The sequence below is a fragment of the Carassius carassius genome, chromosome 10 (assembly GCF_963082965.1).
Source record: "Carassius carassius chromosome 10, fCarCar2.1, whole genome shotgun sequence".
NCBI lineage: Eukaryota > Metazoa > Chordata > Actinopteri > Cypriniformes > Cyprinidae > Carassius > Carassius carassius.
This window is the reverse complement of record NC_081764.1, coordinates 18744298-18759720: the sequence shown is the minus strand read 5'-3', so window position 1 is coordinate 18759720 and position 15423 is coordinate 18744298. Positions and strand designations below refer to the sequence as shown.

The 15423-nt window shown below is 39.4% G+C and overlaps 1 protein-coding gene across 1 annotated transcript in view; it reads left to right on the top strand.

The window, feature by feature from the left end:
- Positions 1-2023: 2023 nt before the first annotated feature.
- Positions 2024-15423, top strand: part of LOC132151921 (zinc finger protein 644-like) — a 37002-nt gene continuing 23602 nt past the window's right edge. The window contains exon 1 of the mRNA XM_059560472.1: positions 2024-2145. The gene's annotated coding sequence lies outside the window, so the exon portion shown is untranslated. The remainder of the gene's footprint in view (positions 2146-15423) is intronic.

Sequence of the window (15423 nt, the reverse complement as noted above, 5' to 3'; positions counted from 1 at the left end):
AGGCAGCTAGCGGATAGTGAGGAGATGTTTGCCGGATGTGACAAAAAATGTTTTGGCCTAAAAAAACATGTGACATCACTTAGAGCACCTTTAAGAGTATACCCACTTCTCCAGGCATCACTACACCACTGCTTACACTCACTAACTAATATATATATATATATATATATATATATATATATATATATATAGGTCTTCAAAGGACATTATTAAAGTGTGCCCCCATAAACAGTGAACTTATACCTTAAGGACAGGTGAGTGCAGAAGAGTGACCTTGAGTTGATGGCCGAAGCAAGTGAAAGAATGTCTTTCATTAATATGTTCAGGTCTCAGAGCTGCCTGTGAAAAAAGACGGATGAAACGCGGTGTCCTTTCTGCTCTGCTCTGCTCTGCTTTAAAGACAAACCACCTCTGGTGAAATGATGAACTCTCTGATCCTTTGTATTCATTCTTCTGCCCCCAGATTTAAACGGGTACACTGTCTCTTTTCTGCCTGTTAACAGGCAGCAGTATAATAATGTGGTTTCCTGTGATGTTTCGACACCATTGCTCCAGGCTCAAGATTAGTCGACAGCGTACGGGATCAAGAAAAAATGTGAACCAGTGAAAATGGATAAAAATGGCCAATTGTACCCCAAGGTAGGGAATGATAACTACTAACGTGAGGCACAAACAGCATAATAAATTATTCTCTGCTCTTGTTCCAGTAGACCAAAATCAAACTTTTAAGTGTTTGCTTGGCAGGCCATTAAAATAATTTCTTCTTGCTCTGAAAACAGAGGACTAAAGTTAATTTAGATATTTCGTCAGAAACGTAAAATACATTCTCCAGATTAATTAACTTTCCTGGGTTTAATGTTCTGTGCTCCATCATTTGACCCAGATATTTTTAAACTGTAAGTGTTGGTTTTAGTTTTACAGACAGGCATTTATTTTACAATATTCATTTGATTTTACTGTTTAATCACATAGCTCTCTGAACCCAAAGCTCAGTTGTCAAACACATTTGAAGAAGAAGAAGAAAAAAAGATTACAACCAAGTTAAGCTAACTACAAGTGCTAATAACTATATTAAATAAATGCTTGTAAAAACACTTTAACATAAAATGTGTGCTGTTCAACTGGAAAAACACACCACTTCATCTTTCTTTTACCTTGCATAGCTTTGTTTATGGTATTTGGAGATGGCACACAACCTGCCCATCTGCAATTCTACCAAATAACAGATGCATTTCCTGCAAAAAATAAATAGAGTTTTCTTGAATATAAGACAAACACACTGATTATGCACAACTATAGGCCTATTATTGTTAACTGCATGTTAATATTTGTATTTAGCATTGTTTCTTTCTATCAATGCCTAATGGCTCAAAAATATTCCTAAAAAATGAAAACAAACCAACTGGAATCTAGTCACTAACAATGTCATGAAATAATATTTTACATTTCAATTACACTAGAGGAGAGATATGTGTTTTAAAAGACATTTGATAAATTCTTTATGATACTGATTTACAAAATACTATCTATCATTTCTCAGTGAAAAACAACAGAAGAAATCAAAAAATGACATTTAGGAATTCAGTACTGTATGCATATAAATAAGACGTTTGTGTATGGTTTTATCAAACAACTGCAGACTAAAAGTATGGGTACAGTTTCCAACAATAAATAACCACTGACAAAATAAAAAAAAGCATTCCATTATTCACCACATCGCTAGGTGTGCAAGTCCACCCTCCCACCATCTTTCATAATTTATTTATTTTTTTCAACACCAGCATTAAGTTCACCTTAAGAAGAATTCACCCTCTGTCTGTGGAATAATCTATATCGCGAGCGGGGGATTTACAGTTTGTCTCCACTTCACCCCTCTTTATACAGACCCAATAAACCTTCTCCGTGAAAAATAACACGCCTTTAACTATCCATTTTCTCTTTGAAATGATGTCAGCGTTTATTTTAGTCGTAGTATATGGCGTGATTTGTGAACGCGCATACCGAACATCCCTCCTGGAGTTTTAGTTCAACCTGCAGAATTTTAAGCAAAATGGCGACATTGTAATGGATGGATGACGGAAAAAAGGACTGTAATCAAGTACCATGACAAACTTGTCCAATGTTATATTCTCATTCTCTAGGAAGGTAGGTTTAAAACTTACGAACATCTTCCCTTGCCGGATGTGTGTTTAACCGTGTTGAGAGATTAGTACGCGATGGGAACAGTGGCTTGAGTACTCACATGGGAACGAGAGCTAATACAAGGGCATCAGGTATGTCAACACCGTGCCAGTCACGAATTGCGCAAGCTAACATTTCAGCCCCTTGTTGTCTGCTCTGAATAGTATTATATTTGGGGAAAAGTTAGACGCTTCTCTGCCATCTGAGCGCAATCGCGCGGTTTCTCGCTTCCCTCTGATAAACACTTCATACACACTTTTACAAGACAGATCTAAAGTTGGTTTGACGTGTGACGTTTGTCAATTGTCAGAGATTCAGCCTCGGAAATCTTCAGTAATTCTTTAACGATTTAGGACAAGAAACATAATGTGTTATAATTGTTTTCAAATATAGAAGAGCACACACAATGTGTTTTAATTGTTTTAGTCTGCCTTAAAGGGATAGTTCACTCAAAAAGGAAAATTATGTCATTAATGACTCACCCTCATGTTGTTCCAAACCCATAAGACCTCCGTTCATCTTCGGAACACAGTTTAAGATATTTTAGATTTAGTCCGAGAGCTTTCTGTCCCTCCATTGAAAATGTGTGTATGGTATACGGTCCATGGTTAAAAAGGTAATAAAAACATCTTCAAAATAGTCCATGTGACATCAGAGGGTCAGTTAGAACTTTTTGAAGCATCGAAAATACATTTTGGTCCAAAAATAGCAAAAATGACGCCTTTATTCAGCATTGTCTTCTCTTCCGTGTCTGTTGTGAGCGAGTTCAAAACACTGCAGTTTAGTGATATCCGGTTCGCAAACGAATCACTCGATGTAACCGGATCTTCTTGAACCAATTCACCAAATTGAACTGAATCGTTTGAAACGGTTCGTGTCTCCAATACGCATTAATCCACAAATTACTTAAGCTGTTAACTTTTTTAATGTGGCTGACACTCCCTCTGAGTTAAAACAAACCAATATCCCGGAGTAATTCATGTACTCAAACAGTACACTGACTGAACTGCTGTGAAGAGAGAACTGAAGATGAACACCGAGCCGAGCCAGATAACGAGCGAAAGATTGACTTGTTCAAAAAATTCTAACTGACCCTCTGATGTCACATGGACTACTTTGAAGATGTTTTTATTACCTTTCTGGACATGGACAGTATACCGTACACACACTTTCAATGGAGGAACAGAAAGCTCTCGGACTAAATCTTAAATATCTTAAACTGTGTTCTGAAGATGAACGGAGGTCTTAGGGGTTTGGAACGACATGAGGGTGAGTTATTAATGTCATCATTTTCATTTTTCGATGATCTAATCCTTTAAGGTATTGTAACTGTGATAGCCCTTGTAGGAAAGGGACTGTCTGCAAAGTGCAAAACCAAGAGGAAAAACACAATTATTCATTCTAAATGCTTCACTTATGAAATGAATAAAAAAATAAAGCTAGGATCTAAGGGATGTGTCATTACTGATTTATAAAAGAACATTTAGATGTTGGTTTTATTCACAGAACTTAGCACAACAAAAGCTATTGAAATGGAACAATTGAGAAAAAGCTCGCAAACCATTAGATGTCTTTCAGAAGTTTAAATAAATTAATGTACGTAAAAATTGAGAAACTCAATTAGAGGAGTTTAAAATGTAAATCAGTTAATTAAAAATACACAGAGTCTGACATTTTAACCTCAAAGGGTGTGTCTTGTTGCTGGTCCATAGAACTATACTTCTACAGTATGTATCATGATACACGATATTGAATCAAATTCAAACCGATTAAGATAATTTTTGTAAACATACAGCATTTTATCTCATCTTCAAAGGATGTGGATTGGTTTATGGAATAACAGTTGGATATCTTTTGAATTTGCAGAACTATAGCAGACCACATGCTATTGAAATGTAAGCACCTATATCAATTAATAAAAACACAAATACTGATGATTGCACGATGCAATTAAAAATTTTCCTTTCTCTTTGGAGTGTTACAAGCTATTGGTGCATAAAGCAAATCTGTAAAGTTGCAAAGACTAGAAAATCCAAATCCAAGTCTCAAAGTCTCAAAGTCTCAAATCCAAGTCTCAAATCCAAAGAGATATTCTTTATAAAAGTTAAGAGTCAACCACAGCACCCTAAAATGGCTCGTTCTAACACGTCCCCACGCCATTCAAATTTTCACGCAAAGAAAGAAGGCATAACTTTTATTCTCACTGTTGCCACTGCCGCCATCGTTGTGAAAGCGAAAATACTTAGTTTGGCCTTCCAAAAGAGGATACAACTAGAAATCAGTGGTTAAGTTGTATTTACAGCACTTTTCTGGAACCGTTCAAACTAAATATTTAGATGTGTGCAGTGTATTTTACGGAGGCCGAAGAAGAGTAGCCTAGAATGCTGGTGTATGTTTCTATAAAGTTTGGTAATTCAAACTTTGCAAGGACAGTCTGGCACTTCTGACTCACAGTCTGTTAGTACGTTTTCATATTTAAAGAATTTTCCACTGATGATTCAAACTTGAGTTTTGAGCAGTGTAGAGTAGAGATTGTTTGTCATTTCTCCAATCAGAAAAAACATTGTAGAGAGTAACACTGATCCCTCCTCCTCCTGTTGGTGCGGGCGAGTGGTCAGTGATGTCAGCACAGCTTTCAAAAGTATATACTCAACTCAACATATGCAGTACCATGGGGTGCGCGGCTGTGTGCGATCCCTCTTGATGACGAGAATAACCTAATGCCGACGGTGCGCGGATGGCCGAAGTATACTTTGGCCTTTACACGATCGGCAACCAGACATTTTTTTGCCTTATGGCAATTCTCTGTTCTGGACTTTCACAATGCCATTTATGTGATAATATGAAGTCTGTTAATGGCCGTTAACACAGGCCAGAGATGCTGAAGACGGACGCACAGAGAAAAATATTGTAGCAGGCAGATCACTCGCTGTTCATGATGCACAAACTATTGGAAGAAAATCCTCAATATTGATTTGGGGGTTTATATGAATGTGTTTATTAAGGGAGCTGACTGTCTTCTGAAATGTTTACGTGGTATAATTTCACAAAGCTTGTCAGAACATTCTGTTTTTGCTTCAAATTGGATTATTATTAAATCAAATTATGTGTATGATTATTATTATAGAACTAAAGGATATGAAATTATATAAATTATATGTATATGAATTACATATTTAAAATTAAATAACTAATTACAGATTTAGGTTAAATAAAGATATCAGAAAAAAATAAACAAATTCTACTGTTTCTAATATTCAGCATGTTGCTCAAAAACTAAATATATTGTATATATAAAATATATTTTTTACCCAGTCGTTAAAAAATAACACATTTCAGAGCTGTAATAACGATACCGTGAAACCATGATATTTTTGCTTAAGGTTATCATACCGTCAAAATCTCATACCGGCCCATGGCTACACAGGAATTACTTTCCCCCCAGACCTGTTGCTTTCTGCATTTCTGCCTTCCTCAATACAAAGTACGCAAAATTTCGGACTTGCATCCTCGGTAGTTCAGACTTTGCGCATTAGACTCGGGAGAGTGATGTCCGCGATGACGCAAATCCGGTAATTCTGCAAACAGCAGCGTACTTGATAAAATCAGTCAGCTCACCTTGGCTACTGCAATTTTCCTCACTGTACATTTACAATACAACGAAATAGGATATCAAACACCACTGCCTCCTTTCGTTTTCGTTTAAGCATAATAATAGCCGCAGAATAAACTTAGTTCAGGGAAATGTGTATATATACAGCCATTACAATTAAACGAAATATTATATCAATTGCCTCTTTTTATTTTCATTTTAACATATAGATAAATTGAATACAGACCAAAGATACTTTACCTTAACTGTTTATTTTCAATAGCATGTTTTCTGTTAAATATAAAAAATTAAATGTTCTTATGAAAACAGTAACAAGACACACACCATGAGGTTGATACAGAAGAGTGTAATTATTTTAAATGAATGTATTTATTGGTTTTAATTTCAATAGCGTGTACTTTTTTGGTCTCATTCTTCTGTGAAAACACTAAAATGTTCTCACAAGGACCTGGAATCAGCCTACTGCGTAACCAATGGACTATGGAATTATAATGATTTTTAATATTGTTTATTTTATTAATATATTTATTAATATTAATAATATAATAATAACCACTGTCATATCTTGTTTACATTATTTCTTATTTAAATTCAAGTGAGGGTTATTAGTGTTTGTATTTATATCTTTCAAAGACCTTGGTGCACAAATTGCTCTTATTTTGGTAATTGTAAAAAAAAAAAAAACATTCTGGTGGGAAAACATGGTAACACTTATTAATAATTCATTATAAGGGTATTCTTAAGGCATTTTAACGAATGCATAATGAATTATATATATATATATATATATATATATATATAGAAAAAAACTTATGTTATATCAACTCATGAATAATCATAACAACAATTAAAATACATCATAATACTTACGTATTTGTGGTTATAAGTTTAAGAGTATGATTATTTATAACACAATGAACACCATAGTAAATCTACTTCATTTACAGTATAATGGACTGTATCATATCTTGACATTGTTTAGTTAAGATCTGCACAGTATCTTTTTACTACAGCTTGTGAGTGGTTAAATGTTGAGTGTTATTTGAGTGTTTCCTGTGAAGCTAATGTTAATTAATTTAGCTTAATACTCCACCTGAAAATGCAGTGTTTTATATGGTTAATGTAACACTATAAAAACTCCATAATCATGGGAAGAAGGAGGCGGGAACCGGCAAACATTCTAATCAAAGTTTTAATAACAAAATAAACACAGCGTGAAAAATAAACACAAAATAAAACCCAGGCCTGGTCCTCTCTCGTCCTTCACTGTCGTCACACCTTTTTGTATCCTTCTGATCTCCTCCGTGGGACTCGAAACCGGTGAGTGGAGCAGGTGTCGCTCATTTCCCAATCACTCTACCGTCCTCGCTCTGTTCGCATGGCTCTCGGGGTACTCCCAAGACTGCGCTCTACTCCACCAGCGGGGGGACCACTCACAGTGGCTGCGGGAACCTGGGGGTAAGGACAGACAGACAAGGCGAGAGAAAAGGAGATGGAAGGATGAGGAGCGACAGAGACGAGAGAGGGGAGAGAGGAGAAAAATAAATTACGGTTCGGCACCGCAGAAGCACCAGTTCCGCCAGGCACCGCGGAAGAGTTCACCCAGCTGGTGGGGGGCCAAGCGGCAGTAAGACACACTGCCGCTCGGCCCCCCACCAGCTGGGTGAACTCTTCCGCGGTGCATGGCGGCTGCACTGGATGGCCCTCGTTGGACGGCACGACACTCCCCTCCACATCGCCGGTGGCCAGCAGCAAGTTCGCCCGTCCCTGGCAACTCACTCCAGCACACTGCTTCGAGCATCCACGGCGGCAAACTACTTCGCCCTGCTCAATGGCACCACGGATTCACCCCAGCCGATCTTCGGCAGCGTGTCCCTCCTTCCTCCCGGGTTTCGGCACCAGTGTAACAATATACAAACTTCACAATCATGGGAAGGAGGAGGTGGGAATCGGCGAACATTCAAACGAAGCTTTAATAATAAAATAAACACAAAACAGCGCGACAGCCCCTCACAGACGACTGCCGTACACAAACAAAACCAAACACAAAATAAAGCCCAGGCCTGGTCCTCTCTCGTCCTTCTCGTCATTTCCCAATTAGGGCTGTGTGATTAATCGAAAGCGAAATAAAATCGCGATTTGAGTGTGCGCGATTTCTAAATCGCTTTATAGCACGATTTTCCGCGGCCCCGACCTCCCGCAGTATGTTATCTGATCCAATCAGGATGCAGCTCACCCAAGTGGAGCGTGAGAACAGAGCAGACTGGGCATATGCCTAACTCCAGGTTCACACACTCTGTCTGTGATGCGTAGCCTTTTTTTTTTTGAGCCCATGTTAATGGATCAGAACGTTCACACTGCACGCAGTAAAAAGATGAGAACAGAAAAGGTTACAAATAGAAAGGTGCGAAAAGATTTAATATCTTGCGCGTGAGCACAGAGAGAGTTGTGAGTGCACAGGACACAGGTTGAGCGAGAGGAGACACGTTGTAAGGCAGCATATATCTGAGCCTTATACAGTCTATGATCTGAGCACGCGCATCTGGTTTTGTTAACAGAGCAAAGGAAATCTGTGTGCGAGTCAGTGATGCGCACGTTGATCCAAAATGAGCGGGTGCCTGCGGTCGCCCGTGGTTGCCCGTGGTTGCCCGCGGTTACGAGTCATCCAATAATATTTTTTATGATATTCAGGTCGCAGTCGGTCGGGTCCTTTGAAATAAAAATGCCAATTAAACCTTTTTCATTTATATAGTACTAGTCACATTTTTGAAATACATAGGCCTACACTTTATTGGCTGAATAACTGGCATGAAGATGACGCACGAGCTCAGTCTGCACGTAGAGATTGGGCGGCAAAGAAGACTGCATGGGGAGCAACGTCGCTGTTTTTGGTAAAACATGATTTTGACGACTTCATTAAGTTTTGTTTTATAGAAAACTTTTTAAAAGATTTTCGTTTTGTATAAATTGTATCTTAATTTTGATCAATGTTTTATCAATCAGTTGCCCGTATTTAATAAATAAGAAGCAAATATATAGCTTAGCAGACAATGTAATAAGGTGCCGGCACGATCACTTGCATTGCATGTGAACTAAACTCAGCGTGTGCCTCACAGATTTGAGAAATATAGGCTATACATTACAGAAAGCTTGAAATGTCTTCTTGAAGAAAATATTCAAACCAAAATAAATGGGCTACTCTCTGATGATCTAATTTCCCTCTGGCGTTCATGGCGAGTCTGCATCGTCAATTTCATCTTTGCAGCAACACAGAAAACACCAGTTTATTTCTAAGCAATAAAATGACCCCACGGAATGAGCGAGCATATCGGGATATTCAGAAATGCGCTCTCCGCTCACGAGCTCTGATTGGAACAAACCCGAGCCTCTGCTGACCTTGCAGAAACATACAAATAGACATAGCCAGACTAGAGTATTTTAGTACAAATTATGAGCTTACTGACGATTTTTTATAATTCTTGACAAAATTATAATAGATTAAGTTTTTTTTGCCTAGTTAGTTTTGCCTACGTTCCTATTGTCACAGATAAGGAGAGAGGACCCAAAAGCAGGAGGCAATTTGACAATGTTTAATGGTTGAGACACAGTTCAGGAAAAGAACACAGGTGGCCGTAAAGCGTGATAATCCAACAGAAAGTCTCTCGGTATTAAATCCAACAGAAGATAATCTCAGCCAAAGGGAACAGAAAGTCTCTCAGCAGTAATGCAACAGAAATACACGGTCTGGACCGGCAACGGGAAAACACCCGGAGGTAGAGAGAGAGAGGCTGGGTTCGTTGAGAGCACTTGAACGCCAAACCGTGGACCACTCACGTAGCTGGAGGATGGACAGAGCAGAGGCGAAGTAACAATGCAGTTAGTCAGGTACACGCACCAGACAGGACACTACACGACAAGACACGGGCTAGAAAAGCTGGCAACAGGTACGTAACATCCGGCAATAATCTGACAAAGAACAAAGGAAAGGAAAGCCTATAAATAAGAGTCTAATCAGAGAAGGTGGGAAACAGGTGTAGAGAGAGTGTAGAGATGAGATGATGAGAAACAGCTGAGGGTGAAAGGGATAATGAATGAGGATGTGTGTGCGTGGAAGGAAGTAATAATGAGTGTGACCAGAAGAGGGAGGAAGAGAGTAAGAGAAGAATACCAGGATCATGACAGTACCCTCCCCTCAAGGAGCGCCTCCTGGCGCAACGGAGGAAGACTGACGAGAGCGGTAGAAGTCATCAATCAGCGATTGGTCCAGGAGGTCCCGGGATGGAATCCAACTTCTCTCCTCAGGACCGTATCCCTCCCAGTCGACCAGGAACTGATGACCATGACCCCGAGGACGAACATCGAAAAGCTTACGAAACCTATAGGTGGGAGCACCCTCAACACGGATCGGAGGGGTGACAGAACGAGGAGGGACCCGGACAACGGGTTTAATACACGACACGTGAAAGACAGGGTGAATACGTCAGAGATTGGTAGATAACTTGAGTTTGACTGAGACAGGATTAAGAATCTTAAGGACACGGAACGGCCCAATGAATTTGGGAGCCAGCTTACGCGACGTGGATTGAAAAGGAAGATTAAGGGTGGAAAGCCAAACCCTCTGTCCAACTGAATAATGGGGGCTTTTGACATGACGTCTATTAGCGGCCCGCCGAGTACGGGTACGAGTTTTGCAAAGGGCGGATCTGACCCCTCTCCAAGTACGTTTAGCACGTTGAACAAAGGCTTTGACGGACGGCATCTTAGAATCAGCGTCTTGTGAGGAAAAGAGCGGAGGTTGATAACCAAGACAACACTTAAAAAGGAGATAAACCTGTAGCAGAGGACGGGGCGGAATTGTGAGCGTACTCTGCCCAGGGAAGCTGTTCTGACCAGGAAGCAGGATTACGGAAAGCAAGACTACGGAGGATACGTCCGACTATCTGGTTGGCTCGCTCGGCCTGGCCATTGGTCTGTGGGTGAAAACCGGAGGAGAGACTAGCCGACGCTCCAATAAGACGACAAAACTCCTTCCAGAATAAGGAAGAGAATTGGGGACCCCTATCAGACACGACGTCGGTGGGGAGACCATGGATCTTAAAAATCTGGTAGACGACAATTTGGACTGTCTCCCTAGCGCACGGGAGCTTAGGTAAAGGAATAAAGTGGGTGGCTTTAGAAAAACGGTCCACGACTGTAAGTATCACGGTGTTTCCCTCAGAGGGGGAAACACCATGATCCACCATAATCCAACAGAAAGTCTCTCGGTATTAAATCCAACAGAAGATAATCTCAGCCAAAGGGAACAGAAAGTCTCTCAGCAGTAATGCAACAGAAATGCACGGTCTGGACCGGCAACGGGAAAACCCCCGGAGGTAGAGAGAGGGAGAGACACTGGGTTCGTTGAGAGAACGGGAACGCCAAACCGTGGACCACTCACGTAGCTGGAGGATGGACAGAGCAGAGGCGAGGTAACAATGCAGTTAGTCAGGTACACGCACCAGACAGGACACAACAAGACAGGGGCTAGAAAAGTTGGCAACAGGTACGTAACATCCGGGAAAAATCTGACAAAGAACAAAGGAAAGGAAAGCCTAGAAATAGAGAGTCTAATCAGAGAAGGTGGGAAACAGGTGTAGAGAGAGTGTAGAGATGAGATGATGAGAAACAGCTGAGGATGAATGGGATAATGAATGAGGATGTGTGTGTGTGGAAGGAAGTAATAATGAGTGTGACCAGAAGAGGGAGGAAGAGAGTAAGCGAAGAATATCAGGATCATGACACCTATTGCCCAATGATGCTACGATGAGCATTTACTGCTTTTTAAAAATGCGTTCCGAGTTACGGGCGGGTTAGTTGAAAACGTCGGTCGGGTGTGGGTTATTAATACATTGGCCTGCGCATCACTGGTGATAGTGGATAGATTAGCGCTTGCGCATTATTTTAATGTGCTTTTGCGTTACAATAATGCAATCTCGTTGCTGCTTCTGAACCGCGTACACATAACTTACTGTATACGCACTGCAGATTGAGTACGTGTGACCCTTAGGCAATAAATATATTGGGCAAAACACCTGAGGCACCGCTACAGTGAGCTTTATGACCAATGCATGGCAAAAAAAGAAGAAAAAAAATAAAACAGTTTTATTTTATTTTTTTATTTTTTTCCATATTTCTAGACATTTTGTTTGACATCTTTTCTTAGTGATTATTTTGACTTATGTCTGTTCTGGAGACATTTGATAAAGCTCTCATTGGTTTTCTTTTGGAAATATGTTTAAATTTAAATTTATACTGAGTGCATTTATGACTGTAAATTACAGAAAGCTGTCTAAAGCACGCTACAGAAAGCATGTCTGTGTGTGTCAAAATCGTGATTAAAATCGAAATCGCAAAATTGATCAAAAAATTGTGATAGGTTTTTTTTGTCCATATCGCACAGCCCTATTCCCAATCACTCCACCGTCCTCACTTCATTCCCACAGCTCTCGGCCCCGCCCCACTCGTCACAGTTACATTTCATTTTAATGGTCCCCTTAATCAATCGACTATAATCAACTTTGTAACTACATGCCAACTAACTCTCATTAGAGTATTAGTATGCTCAAGAAAGGTAGAATCTAGTATGGTAGAATAAGTTGATGTACTTGCAAAGACTCCCCCCCCCCCCCCCCCCAGTTTATCTGTTGGTTGACCATCAAATTAAAGCGTTAGCATATATTTACAGTGGCAGACATACTAATACTCCAATGACCACTAGTTGATATGTAGTTTCAGAGTTACAGTACTTATCAACAACTGTCTAAAGGGTACCATCAAAATAATCAAACTGATATTACAATAAAAATATTTCAAAGTAAACGTGTCATATAACACATTCATCTGATCTGATATCTGATCTACTGGGTGTTGGAGAGAGATGTTTTTTTATTATTATTATTATTATTATTATTACTACTTATAAGTGGTCTTTGACTGCTTTAAGAAAAGTAGCATAAGAAAAATTGCAAGATATTTGACTTATAATACATTATGAGAAATACCATTGTAAAAGTGGATGCAACGTGTTCTTTGTTATAAATCATCATACTCTTAAAAGCTATAACCACAAATAAGTAAATATTATATTAAAACTGTTCTTATATTTTTATAATGCATTATGCATTCATTATAGGGAATGCATAATATGAATACCTTAAGAATACCCTTATAATGTAGAATGTATAATTCTTAATACCTTATATAGTGTATAATAAATACGGATTTCATAGAAAGTGTTACCGACAACATTAATCGTTTTATCCTCTATGTGTACTTTGTAGACGGTCTTTAGCTGGCCTAAGTGCTAGCTCGCTGTAGACTTTGTGTTGCAACATATCGAGTAAAACAAATAAACTGCTATGTGTGTTCAGTTTTACGTTATAATGCTTTTCAGATAAGCCATTTTTTTATAAAATTATACTCATTCACTAAGACTTTATTGATTTTCTTTTGGTTTTTACAAGATGGGTGTCAGAATCAATCCAAAGCGGTGTCAGTCATTGGATGAGACGATCCGCGGATTTGACACTTGAGCGCAGGTCTAGTCTACGCGTTTAGACGCTCGTTCTGTAGGCGCTGGACGTGACCTTGATCGGAGGGAATCTGTGCATGGTGCGTTTGCGCGCCGCAGCAAAGAAACCTCCCGCCAGCTTATTGCTTCCTCTTGTAAACCACAGTCGTTCATTTTGAATGGTCTTAAAAATAGGCCTTATATGAAATATTCTTGCATGCCCCTTGAACTTTTTTTTTTTTATAACCGTAAATGCACATTTTATATTTTTAATTCAATTCAAGTTTATTTGTATGGCGCTTTTTACAATACAAATCGTTACATAGCAACTTTACAGAAAATTATGTTTCTACAATATTTAGTAATAGCTTATAAGTTGTGACTGTCAGTTTGTGCACGTATGAGTCGTAGTCAGCCATATGATGAACATTATTAATATTATTAATAATTAATAATTATTATTATTATATGATGCAGTCACACTTGTAGCAATATTTGTTAGTTCTGTTGTTGATTCAGGGTTAGCATCATCTGGGGTCCTCTGAGGATCAGAATCATCTCTTCTCAGGTGTTCTGGATCCAGACTGGAGCTTGTGTAAATCCTAGTCCGTAGCAAAACATAGAAACAAATAGAGACATCATTAGCATAGCTGCTGTTCCAACAGAGTAAATTAATTAGTTTAACCCAAGCTAAAGAATGAGAATGCACATTTGATCAGATGCTTGGTGAAAGAGATGTGTTTTTAATCTAGATTTAAACAGAGAGAGTGTGTCTGAACCCCGAACATTATCAGGAAGGCTATTCCAGAGTTTGGGAGCCAAATGTGAAAAAGCTCTACCTCCTTTAGTGGACTTTGCTATCCTAGGAACTACCAAAAGTCCAGCGTTTTGTGACCTTAGGGAGCGTGATGGATTGTAGCGTGGTAGAAAGCTAGTTAGGTACGCAGTAGGGCTGCACGATATTGGGAAAAAATGACATTGCGATATTTTATTTTTCTGCGATATTTTTTCTTACAAACAAAAATGGGGTGAGCACACTTACATTCTCATTTCGTGTTGTTTGAAAACTGCTCGCTCTCTCTCGGTCTCTCTCTCTCAATTCAATTCATATTGCTTTATTGGCATGACATACAAAGGTACATATTGCCAAAGCATTGTACATAGCAGAATAGAAACAAACAAAACAAAAATACATATATATTCATAAGAAAAAAAAATTACATGCAAAATAAATCCATATACATTTCTATAAACATTGATGGTACTTCTAATGTACTCTCTCTCTGTCTCTCGCGCGCGCGCTCTCTCTCTGTCTCTCTCGCGTGCGCTCTCTCTCTCTCTCTCTGTCTCTCTCGCGCGCGCGCTCTCTCTCTCTCTCTCTCTCTCTCTCTCTCTCTCTCTCTCGCGCGCTCTCTCTCTCTCTGTCTCTCTCGCGCGCTCTCTCTCTCTGCCCTGTTAAACTTGCATGTGGTTTTCAGTCCTGTCAATTATAAACTTTCACTCTATGATGGTTAAGCTGTGCAATTAATCCGCGAATCACACTGTCAAGGGCAGGGGAGTAGCTGGCCCGTACAGTTAATGAATAACGGATCAACTACGACAGCCTACATCGCACATCCTGCGATGTGACTATCGTGGATTCGTACATCGCGATATCGATGCTTAAACGACACATCGTGCAGCCCTAGTACGCAGGAGCTTAACCATTTAGGGCCTTATAGGTAAGTAATGATAATTTGTAACTGATACGGAACTTAATAGGTAGCCAGTGCAGAGACTGTAAAATTGGGGTAATATGATCATATTTTCTTGACCTGGTAAGGACTCTAGCCGCTGCATTTTGGACTACCTGTAGCTTGTTTATTGAAGAAGCAGGACAACCACCTAGAAGTGCATTACAATAGTCCAGTCTAGAGGTCATGAATGCATGAACTAGCTTTTCTGCATCAGAAACAGATAACATGTTTCGTAGCTTGGCAATGTTTCTAAGATGGAAGAATGCAGTTTTTGTAACATTGGAAATATGATTTTCAAAAGACAAGTTGCTGTCTAATATAACACCCAGATTTTTGACTGTAGA